At 40.0% G+C, this 25441-nt stretch overlaps 1 protein-coding gene and 1 long non-coding RNA gene across 2 annotated transcripts in view; both read left to right on the top strand.

Annotated features, from left to right (window-relative positions):
- LOC124267657 (tumor protein p53-inducible protein 11-like) overlaps nucleotides 1–25441 on the top strand; it is a 309559-nt gene that overhangs the window by 169060 nt on the left and 115058 nt on the right. The window lies entirely within an intron of this gene.
- On the top strand, nucleotides 11621–21448 carry LOC124267661. Its single transcript, XR_006896097.1, has 4 exons — nucleotides 11621–11632; nucleotides 15850–15852; nucleotides 20396–20408; nucleotides 21387–21448. It is a non-coding gene; the product is annotated as an uncharacterized LOC124267661 (long non-coding RNA).

The raw sequence follows: 25441 nt of genomic DNA on the forward strand, positions 1-25441 counted from the left end.
ACTCACTCACTCACTCTTTAGTAAAAGAGTTACTTCCATGTGATATGTGAGATTGTATCCAAATTCAGATTAAGCTGCATCCCTACAATAGAATTTAAATGAATCTCGAGATAACATCTATCTCCCATATACCAGTAATATCAATTATAAAAGGCTATGAGGCTAAGTGAGGTTCAGTGTGAATCCACATTTAGTCTATAGATAGATGCGAAACATCTCAATTAGAAACTGACCAATGGGTAGACATTGAGCTGACTATGTCCCTGGTCTCATCTCGCTATGTTGTGTCAAGTGAGTGTCGACTATTATGTGTTATCTGGATATAATTGACCGATGGCTTCATCAGGATGGTCAGTGAGGCATCGAGTCCATGGGTATTGACAGGCCGGTGGGAGAGGCAATCAAGCAATGAACACCTAATGTCATTTGGAGAATCAAAATGGACAAGCATTGATTACGGGTTGACCAGCAACCAGCAGGAAACGGTTAATAATGAATTACTTGACAGAACCATTTTGAAATACCTGACTTAGATCTTAGTGGGACGAACATCTTAGTGGCAAGAACATTTTGGTAGTCAGAAGATCTCAGTATCCAGAATATCTCATTGGCAGGAACATCTTAGTGATCAGAACATCTTATTGGCAGGAGTAACTTGTTGAGTCATCTAAGCATTAAGAATGTGTTATTTTCTCAGCTTCATTCTTTGTGTGAGTTGTCCATGTTGTTGCTAAAACAACTTTATGACACTGGAAATGAATATTTCTGTAATGATTATTGTATTTATTGTCAACACCTGTACTGAGATTACCCTCTCCTTTACACCATATGTCTCTGAACAGTTCTTGGTGAGCCGGCACCCAATGAAAACAACATAGCATAGGATAACACAATTGGTAATGGGTTGTCACACCTTTAGATGATGTGACAAAGATGCATTTAGTCAGGGAAAGAAAATCCCTTACCACTTCTGTTTTGCAAGTGGCAGCCCTGAAAGCTTCCTGTTACCTTGTGCTGTTGCCTGGATACCAACTTCCTCAGGTTCAACGTTGCCTGATGAAACTGGGAATTGTATCGATAATGAGTACTTGTTCCTGAGTAATTCAAAACATGGAATTGTGATGATTTGTTGTTTTGATTCAGCTTAATCCATGGTTGGGATGACATTGAGCTGGGCAATAGAATTAAGTTTACTTGGAAACGGGATACATGCCGGTTAGAGAGTGAGTCAGTAGGGACTCATTGGACAATGTCTTTGGGATGTCACAGGGTATGAACCTGATGTGGGAAGAATGGGTTCTGTAGGTTCACGAACTCCTGTGTGCTGAATGTCCACAATACCAGAATGAGCATGACCTGAATACCCATGGGTAGTGTTGGTCTCCAGTAAGCACATATTTGACTAGATCGCCAGTACCCATGGGTAGTGTTGGTCTCCAGTAAGCACATATTTGACTAGATCACCAGTACCCATGGGTAGTGTTGGTCTCCAGTAAGCACATATTTGACTAGATCACCAGTACCCATGGGTAGTGTTGGTCTCCAGTAAGCACATATTTGACTAGATCACCAGTACCCATGGGTAGTGTTGGTCTCCAGTAAGCACATATTTGACTAGATCGCCAGTATCCATGGGTAGTGTTGGCCTTCAGTAAGCACATATTTGACTAGATCATCAGTACCCATGGGTAGTGTTGGTCTTCAGTAAGCACATATTTGACTATCGCCAGAGTACCCATGGGTAGTGTTGGTCTCCAGTAAGCACATATTTGACTAGATCACCAGTACCCATGGGTAGTGTTGGTCTCCAGTAAGCACATATTTGACTAGATCACCAGTGTGACTGAGATCACCAGTACCCATGGGTAGTGTTGGTCTCCAGTCTAGATCAGTATCCAGTACCCATGGGTAGTGTTGGTCTCCAGTAAGCACAGTAAGCACCAGTAAGCACATATTTGAGATCACCAGTACCCATGGGTAGTGTTGATCATATTTGACTAGTACCAATGGGTAGACTAGATCACCTGTACCAATGGGTAGGTCCACTGGTGAAGTAGCTTCTCAATACCTATAGGGTGGAGTGTGTTCCCAATACCCAGAAGTAGAGTAAGACAACAATACCTTCAGGTAGAGTACATCCTCGAGCCCTATGATACCCAGTTTGAATAAGTCCACAGCATGTTTGTGCTTGTTAGAGGTTACTGGACAGGGTGGTCAGGCTCAATACTTTGGTTGGTTCTGTGATACTTTAATGAATAAACTTGCTCTGTTGTATATAACAATTTGTTCTCTCCCAATGGCAGTTATACACAAGGTAATGGTTGCAATATTGCAGACTCAGGCAAAAAAGAATGGTCACCTTCTTGAGAGCTTTCTGAAAGATGGTGTTCCTGAAGACTTTTTAGTACAACAGGTGCTTGGTGTTCCTGAATGTTCTTTAGTACAAGAGGTGCTTTGTGTTCCTGAATGTTCTTTAGTACAATGAGTGCTTGGTCTTAGTGAAGGTTCTTTAGTACAACAGGTGCTTGGTGTTTCTAAAAGCTTTGTAGTATAACAGGTGCTTGGTGTTCCTGAAGGCTCTTTAGTACAAGAGGTGCTTGGTGTCCTTGAAGGCTCTTTAGTACAATGAGTGCTTAGTCTTAGTGAAGGTTCTTTAGTACAACAGGTGCTTGGTGTTTCTTAAAGCTTTGTAGTATAACAGACGCTTGGTGTTTCTGTAGGCTCTTTAGAATAGCAGGTGCTTTGTCTTAGTGGAGGCTCTTGAGAATGAGAGATGCTTGGTATTCCTGAAGGTTCTTTAGTACAATTGGTGCTGGGTCTTTGTTAAGGCTCTTTAGTATAACCACAAAGTTCCCTAGGCACTCACATGCTTTTCACACTGTGGAATTTTATTGACCTGGTGTAAGACAACAATGACCCACTGATTGATTACAAGCTGATCAAATGTTGATGCACTATTTTAAAACATTCACTCACTCACACACTATTACCACACAGCTGTTGAGATTCTGGTAAGGTCACTTCCAGATCTCATGGGATTGTCACTGGATTATCACCTCATGGGATTCTCACCGACAATCACTTCATAACAGGACACCCACCCCCTCACTCAGGATCAGGAGTATAAGAACACTTTATCAATGTCAAATGATGCTCCTGTCAAACCTTCTTTGCTGTAGACATCTCTGATGGTTTAAACAAGCTCACAGCTCAGCCATTACCCTGGAGACCAGCTCGAAACAGATCCCTCGAGGGACCAAGCACCTGTCAACACTTGCATTACCACCCACAAAAAGCCTTCAGTTGTACTTCCAGGGCATACATCAAGGGAACAAATACATATATTAAAAACTAGGCTTTTGTTAAATGATGAATAACCTGTCGAAAGGCAGTTTGGAGGTGGTTATTTATACCGCCCATTTGAGAGAATGATTAAGCACTGCCATTATTTATTCCTTGGGGGTCAGCTGCGAGACAGATGACTTAACTCCAAGATGTACAGCAGCCACTGTTAGATGAACTGCAGTGAAACTACTATGCACCTGTATCAGGGTGTCTGAACTAACCCACTTCTACTGGTACCAGGGTAACCCACTTCCACTGTACCATGGTAACCTACTTCCATTGATGCCAAGGTAACCAACTTCCACTGGTAGCAAGGGTAGAATAGGCCACCATCACTACTTGTATGGGAGCCAGTTGAGCTGGATTGGTGCCCCTTTAGCATGGTATGTTGCTCATATTAAAACCTTGGGGTTAAACATTGCTGGACAAAATTCTGATACTTGCACACTTTGCACTTACCACTTTTCAGTTTTTCTAATAATTTGACTGTTGTAAACCCTGATCTTTATGGGATTATTCTTGCTACATTCATTCATATTTCAATCACAGAAACATCGTTTGTTTACCCTGGAAATGCAACAAAACCAAAAACACAAAGAAATGTATTTATGATTTGTAATTTTGTTTTCAAATGCTGAAGCACTTTAGCAGAAAAACAGAATTCATTTTAAAAATGCATATGAAGCTGAATATCTGTTTTGCTGACTGAAAGCGTGCCTGTTCATATGGCTTACAATGGCTGCAAGATTTAAGATGAGGCTTCACAATAGGGCTGTTTCCCTTCCCCCAACTTAATACTGACTACAAATCATGTAACTGTAGAGGTCAGCTTCTTTACTAGACTGTTCTCAGGAGCAACACCTGCCGGCAGACTTGATTGTTTTTTATACTCCCGCTAACACATTGCCCCCTGGCGTTGCTCTTCAAGTTTGTGTGCATGATCTTTAATTAACAGTAAAACACAAACGTAAAGCTGAATGTTGCCTTTGTGATAAACTTATCATACAGCCCTTAATAATGGTTGTCTTCAGCTGGCATCTTCACTGGCCAAAGAAATGTAATACAAAGGTTAAGACTCTCAAACGTTTGAGCAGGGTCTCAACTGGCTAAGTAAGACAAATACACAATCTGTGGGTATCCACCATCCTGTCCACCATGTGTGAGACATTCCCCTGTGTACATGTGTATCTGTTGGTCTCCAACTTGAAACAGTTGTCATCAGACTTGACTGTGCTGACATTTTCAACAATTGCACCCAGTGACCTCTAAAGCAAGAAGACAGTTTTAGAAGCTGGACTGGAACTTGCTGTCTGCTGTGCATGCCCAGTTGTGCCGTCTGCTACACGTTTAGGGTAGTGGTTCATTGGGTGTACAGGAGATTAGGATTAGTTTCATTTGACAAATTAGCATTTTTCGCAGTTCAATAAAATGCATTTGTGCATTGTTAAATCAGTAATCCAGTCTGTTGACAATGACGTATCAGTTTGTTGTTTACCATACTGGAGAAAATGAATGGGTAATTGATTTCTACAGCGTTGTGTAGCATCACTGACGTCCGCTGTGGTTTGATCAACAAGCGTAACCTGGTCCTTCCTCTCTGTGGAGGATACTGACACTGTTTGTCTTTGTTGATTGCTCTTCAAGTTACATCGGTGGTAATAAATAGAATATCATACTCACTTCAATCTGGTAGCAAGTTAATGTCCCTTGTGAATTAATTTTGGTTTCCCTGTGAAAATATATTGGCTGAGGGACATAAACTTGATATTTCATTTGAAGTTGGTGTAATATCCTGTACATATAAACCACTGTTTTTCTTGCCCAGGCTACCAGGATATCGCTGTAATGGGGTTGAGTCAGGCATGAGCCAGTAAAAGAAACAAACCTACATCTCTGATGTAATTGTGATTAACTTGCTGAGAAAAAAACACTCTTGTACTGACACACAAGGCTGTTGTACTTGACACACAAGGCTGTTGTACTGACACACAAGGCTGTTGTACTGACACACAAGGCTGTTGTACTGACACACAAGGCTGTTGTACTGACACACAAGGCTGTTGTACTGACACACAAGGCTGTTGTACTGACACACAAGGCTGTTGTACTGACACACAAGGCTGTTGTACTGACACACAAGGCTGTTGTACTGACACACAAGGCTGTTGTACTGACACACAAGGCTGTTGTACTGACACACAAGGCTGTTGTACTGACACACAAGGCTGTTGTACTGACACACAAGGCTGTTGTACTGTTGTAGGCTGACACACAAGGCTGTTGTACTGACACACAAGGCTGTTGTACTGACACAAGGCTGTTGTACTGACACACAAGGCTGTTGTACTGACACACAAGGCTGTTGTACTGACACTGACACACAAGGCTGTTGTACTGACACACAAGGCTGTTGTACTGACACACAAGGCTGTTGTACTGACACACAAGGCTGTTGTACTGACACAAGGCTGTTGACACACACAAGGCTGTTGTACTGACACACAAGGCTGTTGTACTGACACACAAGGCTGTTGTACTGACACACAAGGCTGTTGTACTGACACACAAGGCTGTTGTACTGACACACAAGGCTGTTGTACTGACACACAAGGCTGTTGTACTGACACACAAGGCTGTTGTACTGACACACAAGGCTGTTGTACTGACACACAAGGCTGTTGTACTGACACACAAGGCTGTTGTACTAACACACAAGGCTGTTGACACACAAGGCTGTTGTACTGACACACAAGGCTGTTGTGACACACAAGGCTGTTGTACTGACACACAAGGCTGTTGTACTGACACACAAGGCTGTTGTACTGACACACAAGGCTGTTGTACTGACACACAAGGCTGTTGTACTGACACACAAGGCTGTTGTACTGACACACAAGGCTGTTGTACTGACACACAAAGCTGTTGTACTGATGCATGAGGCCTGATAATACAAGTTCCATGATTCCTTCGTATATGCATTATTCCACTTACTTGGCAGGAACTTAGGGAATAACTGATTATGTCCCAAGTGCTATAATTTTGTTGAAATACTTGATACTGATCATAATCTGAAAGGCTTCTCTTTGACAGACGTTCATGTGCTTCAGGGACCATGGTGTCAGGGGTACCTTTGTCATTGCATATTGCTACATAATATCTATTTGATCTTGTGGCTTGTGTATGAGTGAAGTATCATTCCTGTGAGGGGTGGTGGGGTAGCCTAGTGGTTAAAGCATTCGCTTGTAACACCGAAGACCTGGGTTCAATTCCCAACATGGGTACAACGTGTGAAGCCCATTTCTGGTGTCCCACAACATGATATTGCTGGAATATTGCTAAAAGCGACAAAAAAACAAACTCACTCACTCATTCCTGTGAAATTTATTACCTCTATAACATCATAACCATTAATCCTGCATTTCGGCTGTCCTCACCCAATAAAATCTGAAGGTTTTCAATAAATGCTCCTCTTCATTGCCAGCCGTTGATCTGTCTTGAGGGAGATAGTATTCTACAACCAACAGTATCTGCATCAAAACAAGACCTTCAGTCATCCAGGCCTCTATCAGTAGATCGTAAATACACTGAGTGGAAGCAGCACTGAGTGCCTAAACCACCTCTCTCACAGGCTCACAGCCACTGTACGCTACATGGGTTTGGCCAGTTTAAACTTAATTTCATAAACTGACTAAGTAGGCGGATAAACATCTTTTGGTTTTGTTTAATTTCTTACAAATCTATAAAAGATTTATTTCAAAGGCACACAGAATGAAGAAATGATCTTGAGGTCATGGGTGATGTGTAGGGTCTGTGGGAATGTATGATGTGTTCCACCAGTGTGCACAAACACACTTTTCTGCATAACAGTGCTTCAAAATATAGCAACTATGATATTCCTGAACCGTGGGAACAAAAAAAATAAAAAAATATCATATACTTGAGGTTTGATGGCAAGTCGATATGATTGCTCTTTACTCAACACTGACAGAGTCGATGTTCATATTCCAAGTGACAATGTTAATTATTGACTTATACCTTATAAACGTTAATTAATTTGTTTTTGTCTGACCTCTTAAGTGCTTTAACCACCCACCAGACGATTTTATTGGACATGGAAGTCTTGAAGTGCTCCCCTGCAGAGGGTAACAGGTTGCTGACACAAGCTGCCATTAAAGCCTGCGATGAATCAATTATCCCTCCCATCCCTCTGCATCAACAGACTTAGTTAATAGACATAGCCATGCCTCACCATTCACGTCTCTTGTGCATCAGATGTTTTTTCCTGCAATTTGATAAATATTTTTGTGAAAACTGAATTTTGAAGATAAAATGTAACTTTAATTGTGAAGAAACTTGAAATTCAAATTTCCTTACTGGGGCTAAAGTTTAAATTTTTACATTTTGTTTGTAGGCAAATAGTACTAAGATGTCTTATGAATGTATTGGCTTTCCAGTATGTGATATCATATGTAGTGATTTGTCAAGGTGGGGTGGCCTGAAGAGTAAACATTCACCTTTCCACTGTAAGCATGTTCAAATCCCCACATGGTTACACTGTATCGTGCCCTTGTCTTGTTAACTCACTGTGGTTTTGGTGGGGTATTGCTGAATGAGATGTAAACCCATACTCACTCACTATATCACACACTCACTGTCTCACTAACTCACTCACTCAGGTCAAGATTTGTACAGAGTATTTGGTGTAAGTGAATTGCAATTATTGTGGTGGCAACTTGAGGGCAAATCTTGAACATGACTGGGGACAACTGAAGATTTTACGAGAGCTTCACAAGGATTCGTTTCATAGAGTCATCCCGTTCAGATTAAAGTTAGACTTATTTTCAAGTGTTTCTACAAGTACAACTACACTTTCATTGCATGACTTCACAGATGAATTTGTTGTCTTTTACCATTCCATACAAGAAATTATGGTTTTAGGTAACAATAAGAAAGTGGAATTTGATACTAAAGTGATACTGATAATGGTAATGTTTCACCACAGCTTGTTTTATCCAATCTGAAAAACAAAATGTGCAAAAATATGGATATCACATACCAGTTGTTTATATGTGAGTTCACTTGTGGTAAGCAACTTTACATTGACATCTACATGCAACAGCTATTATTATTATTACATACAGAGAAAATGTTGTAGAACTGGATTCAGTGTAGAGAAGTCATATTTTTAGTGGACCTGAGGTTATAATGTGGCAGGGTTGTTTGTCATCCATCATAGACATCTTCTCAGAAACCATCTGACCTGTTAAAGCCAGCTTGTTGCAACCAGTGATGACGCTTGATGTGTTGCAATTTTCAACATGGCCACTCGGCAGCCATATTGAAAAGCCTATGGTTGCAACTCAGCCATATGTTTTCATGTTGGAGTGAAATGTAGCACATCAGTGGTTAGTAGTGAGGTTCAGTATATATTGAGGAAGCGGCGCTGGCTGAGTGGGTTAGATGGCTGACTTTGTGTGCTGGTGATTAGGCGCCAGATGGGGCTCAACCCAACAAACGTACAGAATATGTACTTCACTGAAAAAGTGTAATCCCAAATACAACATGTGTTACTTTCAACATCTAAGTTTTGATGGTTGCAATGGTTTGAATTTTAGCCTCAATTTGACCTCGACACATTGATCACTAAAAGCTTGAACACCTTATAACCAAAAGTTATCGGTAGAAAGTTCTGCTAGAAATATAATAAACTTTGGTGCTGGTATATCGATTTCTACTGTTGCTTATCACTGTGTTACCTTTACATTTTGATGTTACTTTGACCTTCACATTTACCATGATGTCTGAACCCATTATTCAATAACATATTTTCAAATGGTGAAATCTTCAGAGATCTCTTATGATACCTGGGGTGGTGGGGAAGCCTATTGGTTAAAGCTTCGCTCGTCACACCGAAGACCCGGGTTCGATCCCCCACATAGGTACAATGTGTGAAACCCATTTCTGGTGTGCCCTGCCACAATGTTGCTGGAATACTGCTAAAAGTGGCGTAAAACTTTACTCACTCACTCTTATGATATCCCTTATCAATATATTAATCAATGTTTTCTTTTGTTTCAGGTAAGTAAATCACATGTATGGATACTGTGTTACCTGTGTGGAACATTGTTCAGATATTGCTGTCATCCAAGGATAAAGTGTCTACTTTCCCAGATGATAAGTATTTGCACATTTTTATAAAAAATGGTACCTGTGATGACATCAAGCCCTGAGGTATGAGGTTTCATCATTCAACACATAGAGAAAACATCCATGATCGTCCTGGCACACCTGTCTAATCTGTCAGTAGATCTCCCCAGATCTTGGTAGCTGGAGGTTTTATATACAGATGTACTGTGAAAGTGTTGATGATGTAGAGATAAGCCATCTTTGGCTGATTCTCTCATCACAGGAAGGAAATGCCATCTTGAAGCAATCATATTACTTTCAGTATCACACAGAGTCAAGCAAATATAAAATCACTACTTCTCAGATATGGTTTTGGTGAAGCCTGGCAACAACAAAGTGTTGGAAGTGCCTATTTTAAACAGAGATATTCTTCAGACATTGATTACCACGTGTGGAATGGTAAAGTAGAAAATGACACAAAACCCTAATTATATTGTACATGAAAGGTATGGTGGACTATGACATTTTCTTCAAACATATTAACATGAAAACATTCAGAAATAATTGTTTTTGATGTTGGTCCAGTCATAATGAGTCATTTCAAGTGATGAGCTGTTTCTAGACTGTGACATGATGGCTGGCAGCTGTAAGCTGGTGAAACATATGTAGCGATGTTGAAGTGACCCTACACAGCTGTAGCTGTGAAACAAGCACATGTTGGAGAAGCAATGGAAGCTCCTGTGAAATCCTTACCCTGTTTATGGATTTATTGATTGCAGTTGGTCGGACCAACACAACCCCAGACAGTGTTGCTGTGATATCACCACACCACATTATCAGCTACTGAAGCCCCTGTAAAATCTATGTCAATGTGTCTGTGTTTACACAGTGTGTTTACTCAGTGGGATGCTGTCGTCTCCAACACGCTGGAGAAAATGGTGGGTGGTACTTGGGATAGGATAGGCATTTGTTTCTTCCTTGGTGACGTGGACCAGCCTTTAATTCTGTACATCTGTGTATTCTATGATCAAGTAGTACATTCAGCACTTCAAATCTCGGCCCCATGTTCCCATACCAGTCACACCACTACTGAAGCCAGGGTGTCATGGGGTAGCCCAGTGGAAAAGTGTTTCCTCGTAATGCTGATGATCCGGGCTTTATCCCCAGGATGGGTACAGTACGCAAAGCTGCATTTGCAGTCTCTAGCAATTCATTTTGACTGGATGATACATTCTTAAGGCCACATAAAATAATCTTCTGATTTTCTAATATGTGACCGAGATATACTGGTCATTGTTCATGTCCATGGACACCTGGTGTTTTGCCTAAGGTGTCCGTGACCTAATACAGATGATGAGGTTTCAGTGCTAAGTCATCCTTAGTCAGTAGGTGACATGGCTGATATCATCATAGGCAGTAGGTGACATGGCTGATATCATCCTTATTCAGCGGGTGAGATGGCTGATATCATCCTGATATCATCCTGAGTGAGTAGGTGACATGGCTGATATCATCATAGGCAGTAGGTGAGATGGCTGATATCATCATAGGCAGTAGGTGATATGGCTGATATCATCATAGGCAGTAGGTGAGATGGCTGATATCATCATAGGCAGTAGGTGATATGGCTGATATCATCATAGGCAGTAGGTGACATGGCTGGTATCATCATAGGCAGTAGGTGACATGGCTGATATCATCATAGGCAGTAGGTGATATGGCTGATATCATTCTTATTCAGTGGGTGAGATGGCTGATATCATCCGTAGTGAGTAGGTGAGATGGCTGATATCATCATAGGCAGTAGGTGATATGGCTGATATCATCATAGGCAGTAGGTGAGATGGCTGATATCATCATAGGCAGTAGGTGATATCACATAGGCATGGCATGGCTGATATCATCATATAGGCAGTAGGTAGGTGATATGGCTGATATCATCATCAGTAGGTAGGTGATAGGTGGCATGGCTGATATCCTAATAGGCAGTAGGTGAGATGGCTGATGTATCATCATAGGCAGTAGGTGACATGGCTGATATCATCAGGTGAGATTGCTGAGACAGTAGGTGAGATGGCTGATATCATCATAGGCAGTAGGTGACATGGCTGATATCATCATAGGCAGTAGGTGATATGGCTGATATCATCATAGGTGCATGGTATTAGTGTGAGATTGCTGATATCATCATATTCAGTAGGTGAGATGGCTGATATCATCATAGCCATCCAGTAGCAGTGAGATGGCTAGATATCATCATAGGCAGTAGGTGAGATGGCTGATATCATCATAGGCAGTAGGTGAGCTGATATCATCATAGGCAGTAGGTGATATGGCTAATATCATCATAGGCAGTAGGTGAGATGGCTGATATCATCATAGGCAGTAGGTGAGATGGCTGATATCATCATAGGCAGTAGGTGAGATATCATCATAGGCAGTAGGTGAGATATCATCATAGTCAGTGGGTGAGATGGCTGATATCATCATAGGCATCCTAATAGGCAGTAGGTGACATGGCTGATATCATAGGCAGTAGTGAGATGGCTGATATCATCATAGGCAGTAGGTGAGATGGCTGATATCCTAAAAGGCAGTGGGTGAGATGGCTGATATCATCATAGGCAGTAGGGTATATGGCTGATATCATCATAGGCAGTAGGTGACATGGCTGATATCATCATAGACAGTAGGTGAGATGGCTGATATCCTTAGGCAGTAGGTGAGATGGCTGATATCATACTTGGACAATAGATGATATGGCTAATATCATCATAGGCAGTAGGTGACATGGCTGATATCATTAGACAGTAGGTGACATGGCTGATATCATCCTTATTCAGTAGGTGAGATTGCTGATATCATCATAGCCATCCTAATAGGCAGTAGGTAAGATGGCTGATATCATAGGCAGTAGGTGAGATGGCTGATATCATCATAGGCAGTAGGTGAGATGGCTGATATCATCATAGGCAGTAGGTGAGATGGCTGATATCCTAATAGGCAGTAGGTGATATGGCTGATATCATCATAGGCAGTAGGTGAGATGGCTGATATCATCATAGACAGTAGGTGAGATGGCTGATATCATTAGGCAGTAGGTGAGATTGCTGATATCATACTTGGACAATAGATGATATGGCTAATATCATCATAGGCAGTAGGTGACATGGCTGATATCATTAGACAGTAGGTGAGATGGCTGATATCATCCTAATAGGCAGTAGGTGAGATTGCTGATATCATCATTAGTAGGTGACATGGCTGATATTATTAGACAGTATGTGAGATGGCTGATGTCATCCTTAATCAGTAGGTGAGATGGCTGATATCATTAGACAGTAGGTGAAATGGCTGATGTCATCCTTAGTAGGTGAAATGGCTGATATCATTAGACAGTAGGTGAAATGGCTGATGTCATCCTTAGACATTAGGTGAAATGGCTGATATCATTAGACAGTAGGTGAGATGGCTGATGTCATCCTTAATCAGTAGGTGAGATGGCTGATATCCTTAATCAGTAGGTGAGATGGCTGATATCCTTAATCAGTAGGTGAAATGGCTGATGTCATCCTTAGACAGTAGGTGAAATGGCTGATATCATTAGACAGTAGGTGAAATGGCTGATATCATTAGACTGTAGGTGAGATGGCTGATATCATCCTTAATCAGTAGGTGAGATGGCTGATATCATCCTCAGTGAGAGACAAACTTATGATGTTTCAAATACAAGTCTAGCCTGATTGTGTTTCTTTGTTTGTTAGCACACATCCAGCCGAAATGCTGTGATATGACAGATAGACTGTTGAGACCAGTGTTACATACAACTCACTCCCACTCAATGACATCACTGCACCAATGCCCCTACGACATCCGTGGATGTGTTAGTATTGCCGACATGCTCGAGTTGTACCCCACCCGTGAAGATTCGGGTTAGAACTGGGCCTAGATAGTTGAAACATCGTAGCTCTGCGATTGTCTTAACCTACATGCTCAAGTTGTACCCCACCCGTGAAGATTCGGGTTAGAACTGGGCCTAGATAGTTGAAACATCGTAGCTCGATTGTCTTAACCTACATGCTCAAGTTGTACCCCACCCGTGAAGATTCGGGTTAGAACTGGGCCTAGATAGTTGAAACATCGTAGCTCTACGATTGTCTTAACCTACATGCTCAAGTTGTACCCCACCCGTGAAGATTCGGGTTAGAACTGGGCCTAGATAGTTGAAACATCGTAGCTCTACGATTGTCTTAACCTACATGCTCAAGTTGTACCCCACCCGTGAAGATTCGGGTTAGAACTGGGCCTAGATAGTTGAAACATCATAGCTCTACGATTGACTTAACCTACATGCTCAAGTTGTACCCCACCCGTGAAGATTCGGGTTAGAACTGGGCCTAGATAGTTGAAACATCGTAGCTCTACGAATGTCTTAAGCCCATTCTTAACACATTGGCTATGATCAAAATTAAGAATTCTTAGGGCTACAAACATTTCGAAAATCTAGGCCCAGGTCTTCAGTAACCAATGTTTGTTGTCAGAGGCAAATAGCGATATGGGTGGTTAGACTCGCTGATTTGAATTGGTTGGCATGTTATCTAGGGGTGTCTATTGAGGGGGAAATAACTATTGCGATAGTGATAGTTTATTGCAAGATACTATTGCGACCAACTATTGCAATACTATTCTAAAAGGTCACATGCAACGTAAAACACAACTTTGCAGATTCTGATACCTTTCGGTATGGACTTACCGAAACAAATCGTCAAAAATGCAAATTCAACTTATAAAGTTAAAAAATAACGCGATGAAAAAAACCGCGCAAAATCGGAGTTCAAACATTTCACTAATTTTTCCCAGACTTTTCTGGGGAAAACGGGTTTCAACAGCTGGGCTGCGCCATAGCACGCAAGCAGTGAAATAGGTTTGGCGCAGCTTGGAAGCCGGGCTGTCGGGTGAATACTCGGTGAAGGCTTTGGTGTGAGCTATTTTTCTAATGTTTTGTTGATATCTCACAGGCGCGAGCTTTTTATATGTTATGACAGTAAATTAACTGTTTATATAATTTCATTTGTCTATTTCACCACACGTTCTTTTCTACCGAGTCACTTTCTCAGTTCGATACTTAAAAGCAATGTCATTATTTAGCGTTGACAGAATTTCTAACTGTGATATAGATATGTCGTTGTCACAGACAAAACTCAATGTCTTGTTTTATTGACACCTGTGTGTCTGCCTGCCTGTCTGCTAATGACAATATTCAATACACAGCTGCTATCACTGACCACATGCAATTTGAACTTAACACCAATCAGGCTATACGCCATAAACAAAATGCATTGATTTATGGCCTGAGTTCGGTCTCTGTCACATTATGTAATTACACAGACAGGCAGGTGTGATACTTGAACACATGACATGTTATGATGTCTGTTGATTGCAAAATGTTATACACAAAAAATGAGCATGTATTTACAAAACCCAACATCTCTATATATACACACACAATGAGCCGTGAAGGCATCTGCAAATGAACCAGCCGTTACACTTGAGTGCACACCCACCCGCTCTGACTGGGTTGGGTATCCCGGCTGCTTTGTTTCTTGGGAAGTAAACCGAAGTACACAATTTTGCACTTTTGATTTGCGATTGTACACTTATAAATTTGTTAATATGTTTTTTCATTACCAGCAATGTATATTATATGTCATGAATAAGTGATAATTGTGTTTTAATTATGTTTGATTTTTTGGTTGCATGTGACCTTTAACTATTGCAATAGTCGTTTTCCTTTTCTTGAATTGTCTCATTTGAAGTCATTTCCCAAATGAATGTACAGTTGATATGAAATATAAACAAGCTGAAGTAATTTCAGTCTCTTTAAATAACTGACAAGAAACATGAAACCCAGATCAAGTTTGTTTAAGAGGTAACAGGGGCAGATAACTCTTAATCAAAGTGAAGGAAGCTGTTACTTCCTGTATTTTGTGCTGTGCATTTTTATCAACGGAAGTTAATTACTAATATATCGATATTCACACGTACTATTGATGCATCGATAGTTTTTCGTTTCTACCATCGATTAATTGCTATCGGAAACTCAGCAATTGCAATCCATCGATAGTGCGATGCATCGTTACAGCCCTAATGTTATCATAGCCCAGTGTATATAGATCGATGCTCATGATGTTGGTCACTGGATTATCTGGTCCAGACTCAGTTGTTTACAGACCACCTCCATATAGCTGGAATATGGCTGAGTGCAGCGTTAAACAACCAACAAATGTTGCACCCAATATATTGAGCAGGCAGTAGATACAGTCTCTTGCTTGACCTGGGCACTCCAGCAGTTATCTCTGTGTTTGTTAGTGTGGTTAGTAAGTAGCTGTTAATAATTAAGTTTGGCAGTTAGTGTGGGTTTATATCTGGAAAATAGAGGAGGGTGAGGGCATATCCAGGAGTGTGGCTGGATGTGTGTCTGACTATATTCAAATTGTATAGGCTTTAAGTGCCTTGAATCTCGTGACCTGCCTTGCCCTACAAGTTTGTCATTTCAGAAAATTAGCTCAATTCAGTTGTCTACTTTGCAGTAACTTACTATTTGTCTATTCATAGTTTGATAGATTCAATTTGAGGCCAGTCATTTCATACTTAAAATCTCAAAGGGTGTAGTAAAAAAGAGGTCAACATGACCTGGGTCCTATCTCATCTTCATACATAGTGTTAAGGGGTGTGTCAAAGAGGTCACCATGACCTGGGTCCTATCTCATCTTTATACATAGTGTGAAGGGGTATGTCAAAGAGGTCACCATGACCTGGGTCCAATCTCATCTTTATACATAGTGTGAAGGGGTATGTCAAAGAGGTCACCATGACTTGGGCCCTATCTCCACAGAATTATTATTTGTTTATTGATTTCTAACCTTGTATGGTGAGGCATGAAAAACTCTACATCTCCTTCGTTGCCCAGTTCTTGACAAGCTAACACTCACAGAAATGACAAAGTATGGTTCAGACAATGCTCAGACATGTATGATTAAATAAATGAACTTTATGTTACTTAACTAACAGATTACTGTTAGCTGATTGGCAGGGTTTAAGTTGCACGATGTCACTGACAGATGTTGTATGATCATATACTGTGTATTGTTTACATTACCAAGTAAATATGTAGCCTAATCTATTATTGCTGATTATTGTCTTAATGTTATTGTGTATTTATGGCAATGAAAACATAGGACAAAGTGTGCTGGCTTGGTGTAAAATCTGCCTTGTGTCTCCCACTGTGTGTAAATGACTGAGAGGTCACTGATGTCACTTTGTAAATAAACTTGTAAAGTATTCCTCTTGACTTCCTTCCTCACACGTATAACTAGTTTCACAAGATACAGATATCCCCTGATAGGGATGTGAATATCTGACGGACAGGACACCATTCGTCAAGTGCATGACTGTAGAATGTGAGTAGATGTGTTTGATAACCATCTTAATTGTATTTGTTGTGTAACACTGAAATCTGAAATATTTCTGTCAATTAGATCACAATGTAAATCGGCAATGTTAAGTAATCACCATGAATGCAGTACTGAGCAGTTTCTTGTAGGATATTATTGTTTAATTCTAAATATGAGATAGTTTTGTGAGGTTGCCAGGAACAGTGACATGTAGGCACCTGTCACAACTTGCTGATTAACTTGTGTAAATAATCTCAGCACACTTTACACCTTATTATGTCATTTTCTACCTGTTGCCTGTAATACTTCCTCATTCAGTGTACTCTGTCTGCACCGCTACTATGAGGTAGGTTGTATTGTTTTAAACAACCCTTGTCAGTAGATGTCGCATGAAGACACCTCCAGTGTGGCACCTCTGTTACATGCAGGCTGTATTTAATGAGAACAAATAAGTTGTGGACATGTTTGGAGGTCAGAGTCAGGCTCACCTGATGTTGGCATCTTTAATGGTTAAGTATGGCTCTTTAACTGGTCTGAGTAGGGATCTATACCTGTGCTCTGTAGGGACCTTAAATTGACCTCTGCAGGGATCTTAAACTGACCTCTGTCAGGATCTTAAACTGACCTCTGTAGGGATCTTAAACTGTACCCTGCAGGGATCTTAAACTGTACCCTGTAGGGATCTTAAACTGTACCCTGTAGGGATCTTAAACTGTACCCTGTAGGGATCTTAAACTGTACCCAGTAGGGATCTTACTGTCAACCCTGTAGGGATCTTAAACTGTACCCTGTAGGGATCTTAAACTGTACCCTGTAGGGATCTTAAACTGTACCCTGTAGGGATCTTAAATTGACCTCTGCAGGGATCTTAAACTGACCTCTGTCGGGATCTTAAACTGACCTCTGTCGGGATCTTAAACTGACCTCTATAGGGATCTTAAACTGACCTCTGTAGGGATCTTAAACTGACCTCTGTCGGGATCTTAAACTGACCTCTGTAGGGATCTTAAACTGACCTCTGTAGGGATCTTAAACTGTGCCCTATAGGGATCTGAAACTGAGCCCATAGGGATCCTAAACTGAGCTTTGTTGGGATCTTTAACTGAGCTTTGTAGGGATCTTAAACTGAGGAGCTCTGTAAGGATCTTAAACCAAGGTCTGTAGGGATCTTAAACTGAGCTCAGTAGGGATTTTAAATTGCGATCATAGGGATTTTAAACTGATCTTTGTAGGGATCTTAAACTGAGCTTTGTTGGGATCTTAATCTGAGCTCTGTAGGATCTTAAACTATTCCTTTGATTTCAGAGTGGATATTTGACAGTCTTCTGTAAAGGTCATTATGGACATTATTGTCACAGAATCCAAGCACTATTTAATTCATTTTATTTCTGGTTGTATATTGAGCAATATGTTTCAAATGTCAAACCTCCTTGTCTGAGAGTGGAGCCATCAAGTCTTGTACAAGCATTCTGTATTCCATGGCACAGTTAAAACATCACGTTCATCAGGCAGTGTCTCCAGTCATCTGAAAGCAGCATTGTAGAGTTATAATTCAGAAGAAAGGTTTCCATCATTTAATTTCAGTTCTCTTCTTTGTTAGCTGATGTTTGTATCGAGATGAGATGGTTTGCTTGGTATATCATGTTGCCAAGGAAACATCACCGTGCCTATGTGTTTGCCTTTTGTGGACTTTCCCCATGTTGCATGGCAATGAAAGTAGTTGTGATATGTCAGACCCTGTATATGACTGCACACGTCTTTGTAATCTTGCTACTTGACAGAAATACATGTGAAACTGACACACTTGCAGTTGTGGTTTCATGGGTGTCCTTCCTGTCTACCTTCTTACTCGGTTTACCTACCGCTTTCCCGCAATTTGCCTTGTCGACTTATCTACCCAGGCCTAAAAAGAAATGTTGTGGTTCCGATTACCTGACTGACCCTTGAATTTTTGCTGCCGACACTATTTTCTTTAAGCAGTATGAATGTATGAATAAAATAAGCTTTCAGATACCACTGTTTTTTTCCCAGCACTGACAGACATTGGTCATTCTGATAGAGAAAGTTGACATGATGGCCGCAAGCTTGATTGAATAAACAATTACTCATTGATAAATGTTGTAATTAGTTTGTACTTTACTTCTAAAAAAAAAGTATTAAAAAAAAATCCTTCCTACCTACCCTAAATCTTAAAGAAGTATAATCAGAACCACAACATTGTTTTTGTTTGGCCCTATTTACTTTGTCCATCAAGCAATTTGCCTTGTCAACCTACCTACCTATTTACTTTGCCAATCAAGCAATTTGCCTTGTCGACCTATCTACCAGGTTACAGTTTCTACTTAAATGCTAATTCTCCTTGTGTACCTATCTTCCTATATATATGAACCCATGAAGATCTGGGTTAGAATTGATCTTCAGCAACCCATACTTGTCATAAGAGGCGACTAACGGGATCGGGTGGTCAGGCTTGCTGACTTGGTTGACACATGTCATCGTATCCCAATGGCGTAGATCGATGCCCATCCTGTTGATCACTGGATTGTCTGCTTCAGATTCGATTATCTACAGACCGCCATATAACTGGAATATGGTGTAAACCTAAACTCACTCACTCACTCACCTATATACAGGGGCAGTGCAGTAACCTTGTGGTGTTGGTATCATCAGTGTCGATGTACAAGACAAAGGTACATCTCCAGACCCCACAGCTGAACAACTGCCATCACAGACTGATTCGGAGTTGGTTTCCTGTTGCATTCTGTCCTCACTCATCTGTTGCTGAAACCTCTTTTAACACGGAAGAAAATCACCCACATACACAGTATTTATGATTTCGCCCCACATCAAATACACTATAAGTGGAAATAAAACACATATATATGTGACAGAAATGCAAGAATTGTTAGGAAACAGGATCCTGCAGCCTACTGCCTTCCTGGTACAACAGTTACTGGTTGGCTGGTCAGACATCCTCGTGAACCACATCAAACTGATAGGGTGGTGATTCAATGTGCAATGCAATTTGTCAAACAGAGGAATGTCATTTCTCTCGTGAAGCATACACCACCTTTGAAATTACTGTCACATTACCTAACTAATACACAATGTCTGAGGTGGGCATATATTGACTTTGGATCTGATGTTTGCGAACCCATGCATAGGATGCCTAAAATAGCTGAAGATACGTCAGCCATGACAGCTAGAGTTGCAAAACATACATTTATCTTGTTTTCGATATAATCTTGGACAGCTGCCAGGGGACAGTCCTGAATCAGAACCCTGGGACTGAACAAATGATGATTTGAGTTTGATTATGTTAGAAACATTACTTATGTAACATTTAACAATAATACATACTACATGGTCTGGAAAATGCTTCATCAAGAAAAGCATGTTTTTCATTGAGTTATTTTCAATTCAATAATAATAATGATAATAATCATTTAATCATTTATTTATATATAAAGTGCCTGTATCCACGTGCCACTGCATGCTTAAGGTGCTACAATAAAATCGGAAGATGATGTACAAAATGGTGGGTTTGAAGAATTAGTAATAAGTGCTCTTGAACAGATTTTCAAGCAAGATTTGAAACTTGTGAGAGAATCAGAAAGTTTAATGTTGAAAATTGACAACTTTATATATATGTTTAGCATTTATGATAAGCCTGTGATTGTATCCCAGCTGAGTGGATTGATGCTCATGACGTCAGTCATTGGGTGTCATGTCTTGGGTAATTAACAGGCACCTGTTACAGTACATTTTCATAAAATGAATGTAAATTGACCACTAAGGTACTTTTATAATCATAGTTCCTTGTATGCATTAAAATATACAGCAAGTAGTCAGAAATAAATTTTTTGTTATATCTGTCAGTCCATTATAAACGTGTGCTTTATAAACATAATTTTCTGTGTATAGTTTGAATTTTGCTGAGTGGAGTGTTAAGCCCCTCCAAAACCTTTTCGATATTCGATTGTATAAGAAACAGAGAAATAAAGTTAACACCATGAAATACCATGCAAAAGAGAATTTGTATTCCAATCTTGATGATTTTATCACTGAATTACACTTTAATAATAAACCCTCTTACTGGAAAATGTTGCGATATGTTGTAAAACATTCAGGTACAGCAACTTGCATTCCCGCTCTCAAACAATATCCTAATGATGATGACCCGTCGCTTTTCTCAGATATTGATAAAGCTGAATCTATAAATAACTACTTGGCCTCGATCTCCTGTGTAAATGACGAGAATATGGCTCCTCCTCAATTTGATAGACACACAAAATCCACTTTAGAATTTATAACAGTGACTAAACAGGAAATTACAGATATAATTAAATGTTTGCCACTGAATAAAGCTGCGGGTCCCGACAGAATAAGTCATAAGCTTTTAAAAGAAACTGCTCATTCAATAAGTGCGCCATTATGTTTGCTTTTTGAATTGTCATTAAGAAAAGGTGTGTATCCATCAGAATGGAAATCAGCACATGTAATGCCTGTATTCAAGAAAGGTGACCAAACTAAGGCATCAAACTATAGACCGATATCTCTTATAAGTTGTGTCGGTAAACTGTTTGAGAGAGTTGTATTCAAGCATATATCTAACTATTTCAACGAGAACAAGCTATTGTACAAATACCAAGCTGGTTTTCAAGCTGGGAGTTCACCTGTCCATCAATTAATTGAAATATATCATCAAATATGCCAAGCTCTAGATGAAAAGGACCAATATTGTATGGTCTTTTGTGATTTTTCGAAGGCTTTTGATCGTGTTTGGCACAGAGGGCTTACACATAAATTGAAAATGTATGGTATTAAAGGTAGATTGTTAGAGTGGTTATGTAATTACATATGTAATCGCTATCAAAAGGTCTTTGTTAATGGAGCCCTGTCTAAACCAAGGTTACTCCAGGCTGGCGTCCCACAGGGATCAGTGTTGGGTCCATTTTTATTCATTGTTTATATAAATGATATTGCTGATGACTTAGATTGCATAACGCGACTATTTGCAGATGACATATCATTAGGCAAGGCTTCTGGAAATCTTAACAGAATAGAAATCTCATTAAACGTAAATCTCAGAAGGTTAAACGACTGGGCAAACAAGTGGTTGATATCATACAACCCAGATAAGACAGAATCAGTACTTTTCTCACTTAAAGATGATATTTGCTCGATTAACTTATTATTTGACGATAAGATTGTTGAAACGGTAGAAGATCATAAACATTTGGGGATAATACTTTCATCGAATGGCAAAAGGTCCTCCCATGTATCTAATATTGTTTCCAAAACCTCTAAAATTATTTACTCAATGAGAAAACTTAAATATATTCTTAAAGAAATACACTTCTAAAGATTTACACAGTTTTTATAAGACCTCACTTTAAGTACGCATGTGAAGGCTGGGATGGCTGTGGAAAAGAACTAAGTTTAAAATTGAAAAGGCTCCAGATGGAAGCTGCAAGAATTATTACAGGACTTCCCAAATATTCTTCTTTTAATTCACTATTTTTAATTCACTATATTATGAAACAGGCGAAGCACTATCAGAGCGTAGAAGAATAAGAAAATTGTCTTTGTTCAATAGTAATCAAGTCCAATCTACCTAAAAGAAATAATTCCTCAGTTTGTGGGCTCCAGGAGTCAATATAATCTAAGAAATTCAGGCAATATCTGCTTGCCAAGAACAAGAATAAAAAATTCTCGTTCTTCCCATCGACTATAACATTGTGGAACAATTGATCTACAGATGTAAGAAATTGTACTTCACTATCAAAGTTAAAAACGAGCATAATAACATCACATAACTCAGCTCCACCATACTTTTCTTACGGTATTAGATAATTTAGCATATTACATACTCAACTACGTCATGGAGCTAGTAGAGTAAGTTACGATCTGTACAGAGTAGGGCAAATCACTGATCCATCCTGCGCATGTGGAAACCCATGCAAAACTACTCATCACTATTTCCTAGAATGTTCTTTATACAATCAACATAGAAAGATCATGCTTAAAGCTATTCAAGATGTATGTGGTAGTAATTATGTGATTACATTATCTGTTATTTTAAACGGCATTGCAGATCTGACAAGTCATAAAAATGAAATTATATTAAAAAAATGTACATCAGTATTTATGCAAATCTAAACAGTTCCAGTAGTCTTCTCTCTATACACCTTTTGTATTATAACATTTCCCCCTGTTATCTTTCAGTCTTTCTCTGTCTCTGTTTCTAATAACTGCTTGTGATGTAATTAGTTATTGTAAATATCTTGGAGAGGGGTTTAATAAGTTGAAAGATCCTTTTCACATGATAATAAAATATGTTTAAACTAAACTAAACATTTTAACTGTGTTTCACATATATAAATTGCTTTGCTTGAAGAAAGTTTCAGAAACTTGTCGTTTCTATATGATGACTTGTATGAGGCAGGCCATGTCGACATTAATCACATACAGGAACTAAAATATCTGTCTTCCCATGGTAACAGTGATCTCCCAGTTTGGAGAATGTGATAAATCAAGCTATGACTCCGTCCGTATGACAAATGGCTATGACTTCTGCTGCCATGATATCTGAAGGAGAATGGACTCCATGAAACAACGACCTGGGAGACATATAACTGCTCATGACGTTATGGGCACTTATAATGGGGAGAAGAAAATCTGCGCCCATGTTATAGGCAGGAAGCAGGTTTACCATTAAGCAAGAAAAATCAGTTCCTTCTCTGGAGAAAAAAAGAACATTTCCGAGAGAGGCGGTTTTCAGCCTATTGATTTAGAGCAAGTGTAAAGGCTAGTGATTTGTTTTCTCTTTCAAGAGTTCCATATATGAGGTTTTGGGGAATACAATGTACGAGGTGAAAAGGACTGGACGGTCTATATTCCCACTATGTTCCATGTTTTGGGGAATACAATGTACGAAGATACAACGATGGTGAAAAGGGCTGGACGGTCTATATTCCCACTATGTTCCATGTTTTGGGGAATACAATGTACGAAGTGAAAAGGACTGGACGGTCTATATTCCCACTATGTTCCATGTTTTGGGGAATACAATGTACGAAGTGAAAAGGGCTGGACGGTCTATATTCCCACTATGTTCCATGTTTTGGGGAATACAATACCCAAGTGAATACAAAAGGGTGACGGTCTATATTCCCACTATGTTCCATGGTCTATATTCCTGATGGACCGGTCTATATTCCCATATGTTTGGGGAATACAATAAGTGAAAAGGGCTTGACAGTCTATATTCCCACTATGTTCCATGTTTTGGGGAATACAATGTACGAGGGCTTGACAGTCTATATTCCCACTATGTTCCATGTTTTGGGGAATACAATGTACAAAGTGAAAAGGGCTGGACGGTCCATATTCCACTATGGTCTATATTCCCACTATGTTCCATGTTTTGGGGAATACAATGTAATACAAGTGAAAAGTTGACTGTCTATATTCCCACTATGTTCCATGTTTTGGGGGGCTAAGTGCAAAAGGGCTCTATGACGGTCTATATTCCCACTATGTTCCATGTTTTGGGGAATACAATGTACAAAGTGAGGGGCTGGACAGTCTATATTCCCACTATGTTCCATGTTTTGGGAATACAATACAATGTATTCCCACTATGTTCCATGTTTTGGGGAATACAAAGGGCTGGACGGTCTATATTCCCACTATGTTCCATGTTTTGGGGAATACAATGTACGAGGGCTGGATGGTCTATATTCCCACTATGTTCCATGTTTTGGGGAATACAATGTACAACGAGTGGGGCTGGACGGTCTATATTCCCACTATGTTCCATGTTTTGGGGAATACAATGTCCCACTATGTTCCATGAGGGCTGGGGACGGTCTATATTCCCACTATGTTCCATGTTTTGGGGAATACAATGTCTGACGTCTATATTCCCACTATGTTCCATGTTTTGAAAGAATACAATGTCACGAGGGCTGGACGGTCTATATTCCCACTATGTTCCATGTTTTGGGGAATACAATGGTCTATATTCCCACTATGTTCCATGAGGGGCTGGGCGGTCTATATTCCCACTATGTTCTATGTTTTGGGGAATACAATGTATTGAGGAACGAGGGCTGGACGGTCTATATTCCCACTATGTTCTATGTTTTGGGGAATACAATGTACGAGGGCTGGACGGTCTATATTCCCACTATGTTCCATGTTTTGAGGAATACAATGTGACGAGGGCTGGACGGTCTATATTCCCACTATGTTCCATGTTTTGGGGAATACAATGTACGAGGGCTGGACGGTCTATATTCCCACAATGTTCCATGTTTTGGGGAATATGTTGGGAATCGAGCCCGGGTCTTCTTTGTGCTGAGCAAACGCTTCAACCACTAGGCTCCCTACTTCACCACCCTGAAATGTTATTTTTATTCAATGGGAACAAACTTACAACTGTACCTGCAGCTCAATGATGAACAGTTAGGCTCTAGTGGCACTGATAAATCTTGTTGCTTTTAAGAGCC

The sequence above is a fragment of the Haliotis rubra genome, unplaced genomic scaffold, assembly GCF_003918875.1.
Source record: "Haliotis rubra isolate DU_JTF1 unplaced genomic scaffold, ASM391887v1 Scf133, whole genome shotgun sequence".
NCBI classification, from domain to species: domain Eukaryota; kingdom Metazoa; phylum Mollusca; class Gastropoda; order Lepetellida; family Haliotidae; genus Haliotis; species Haliotis rubra.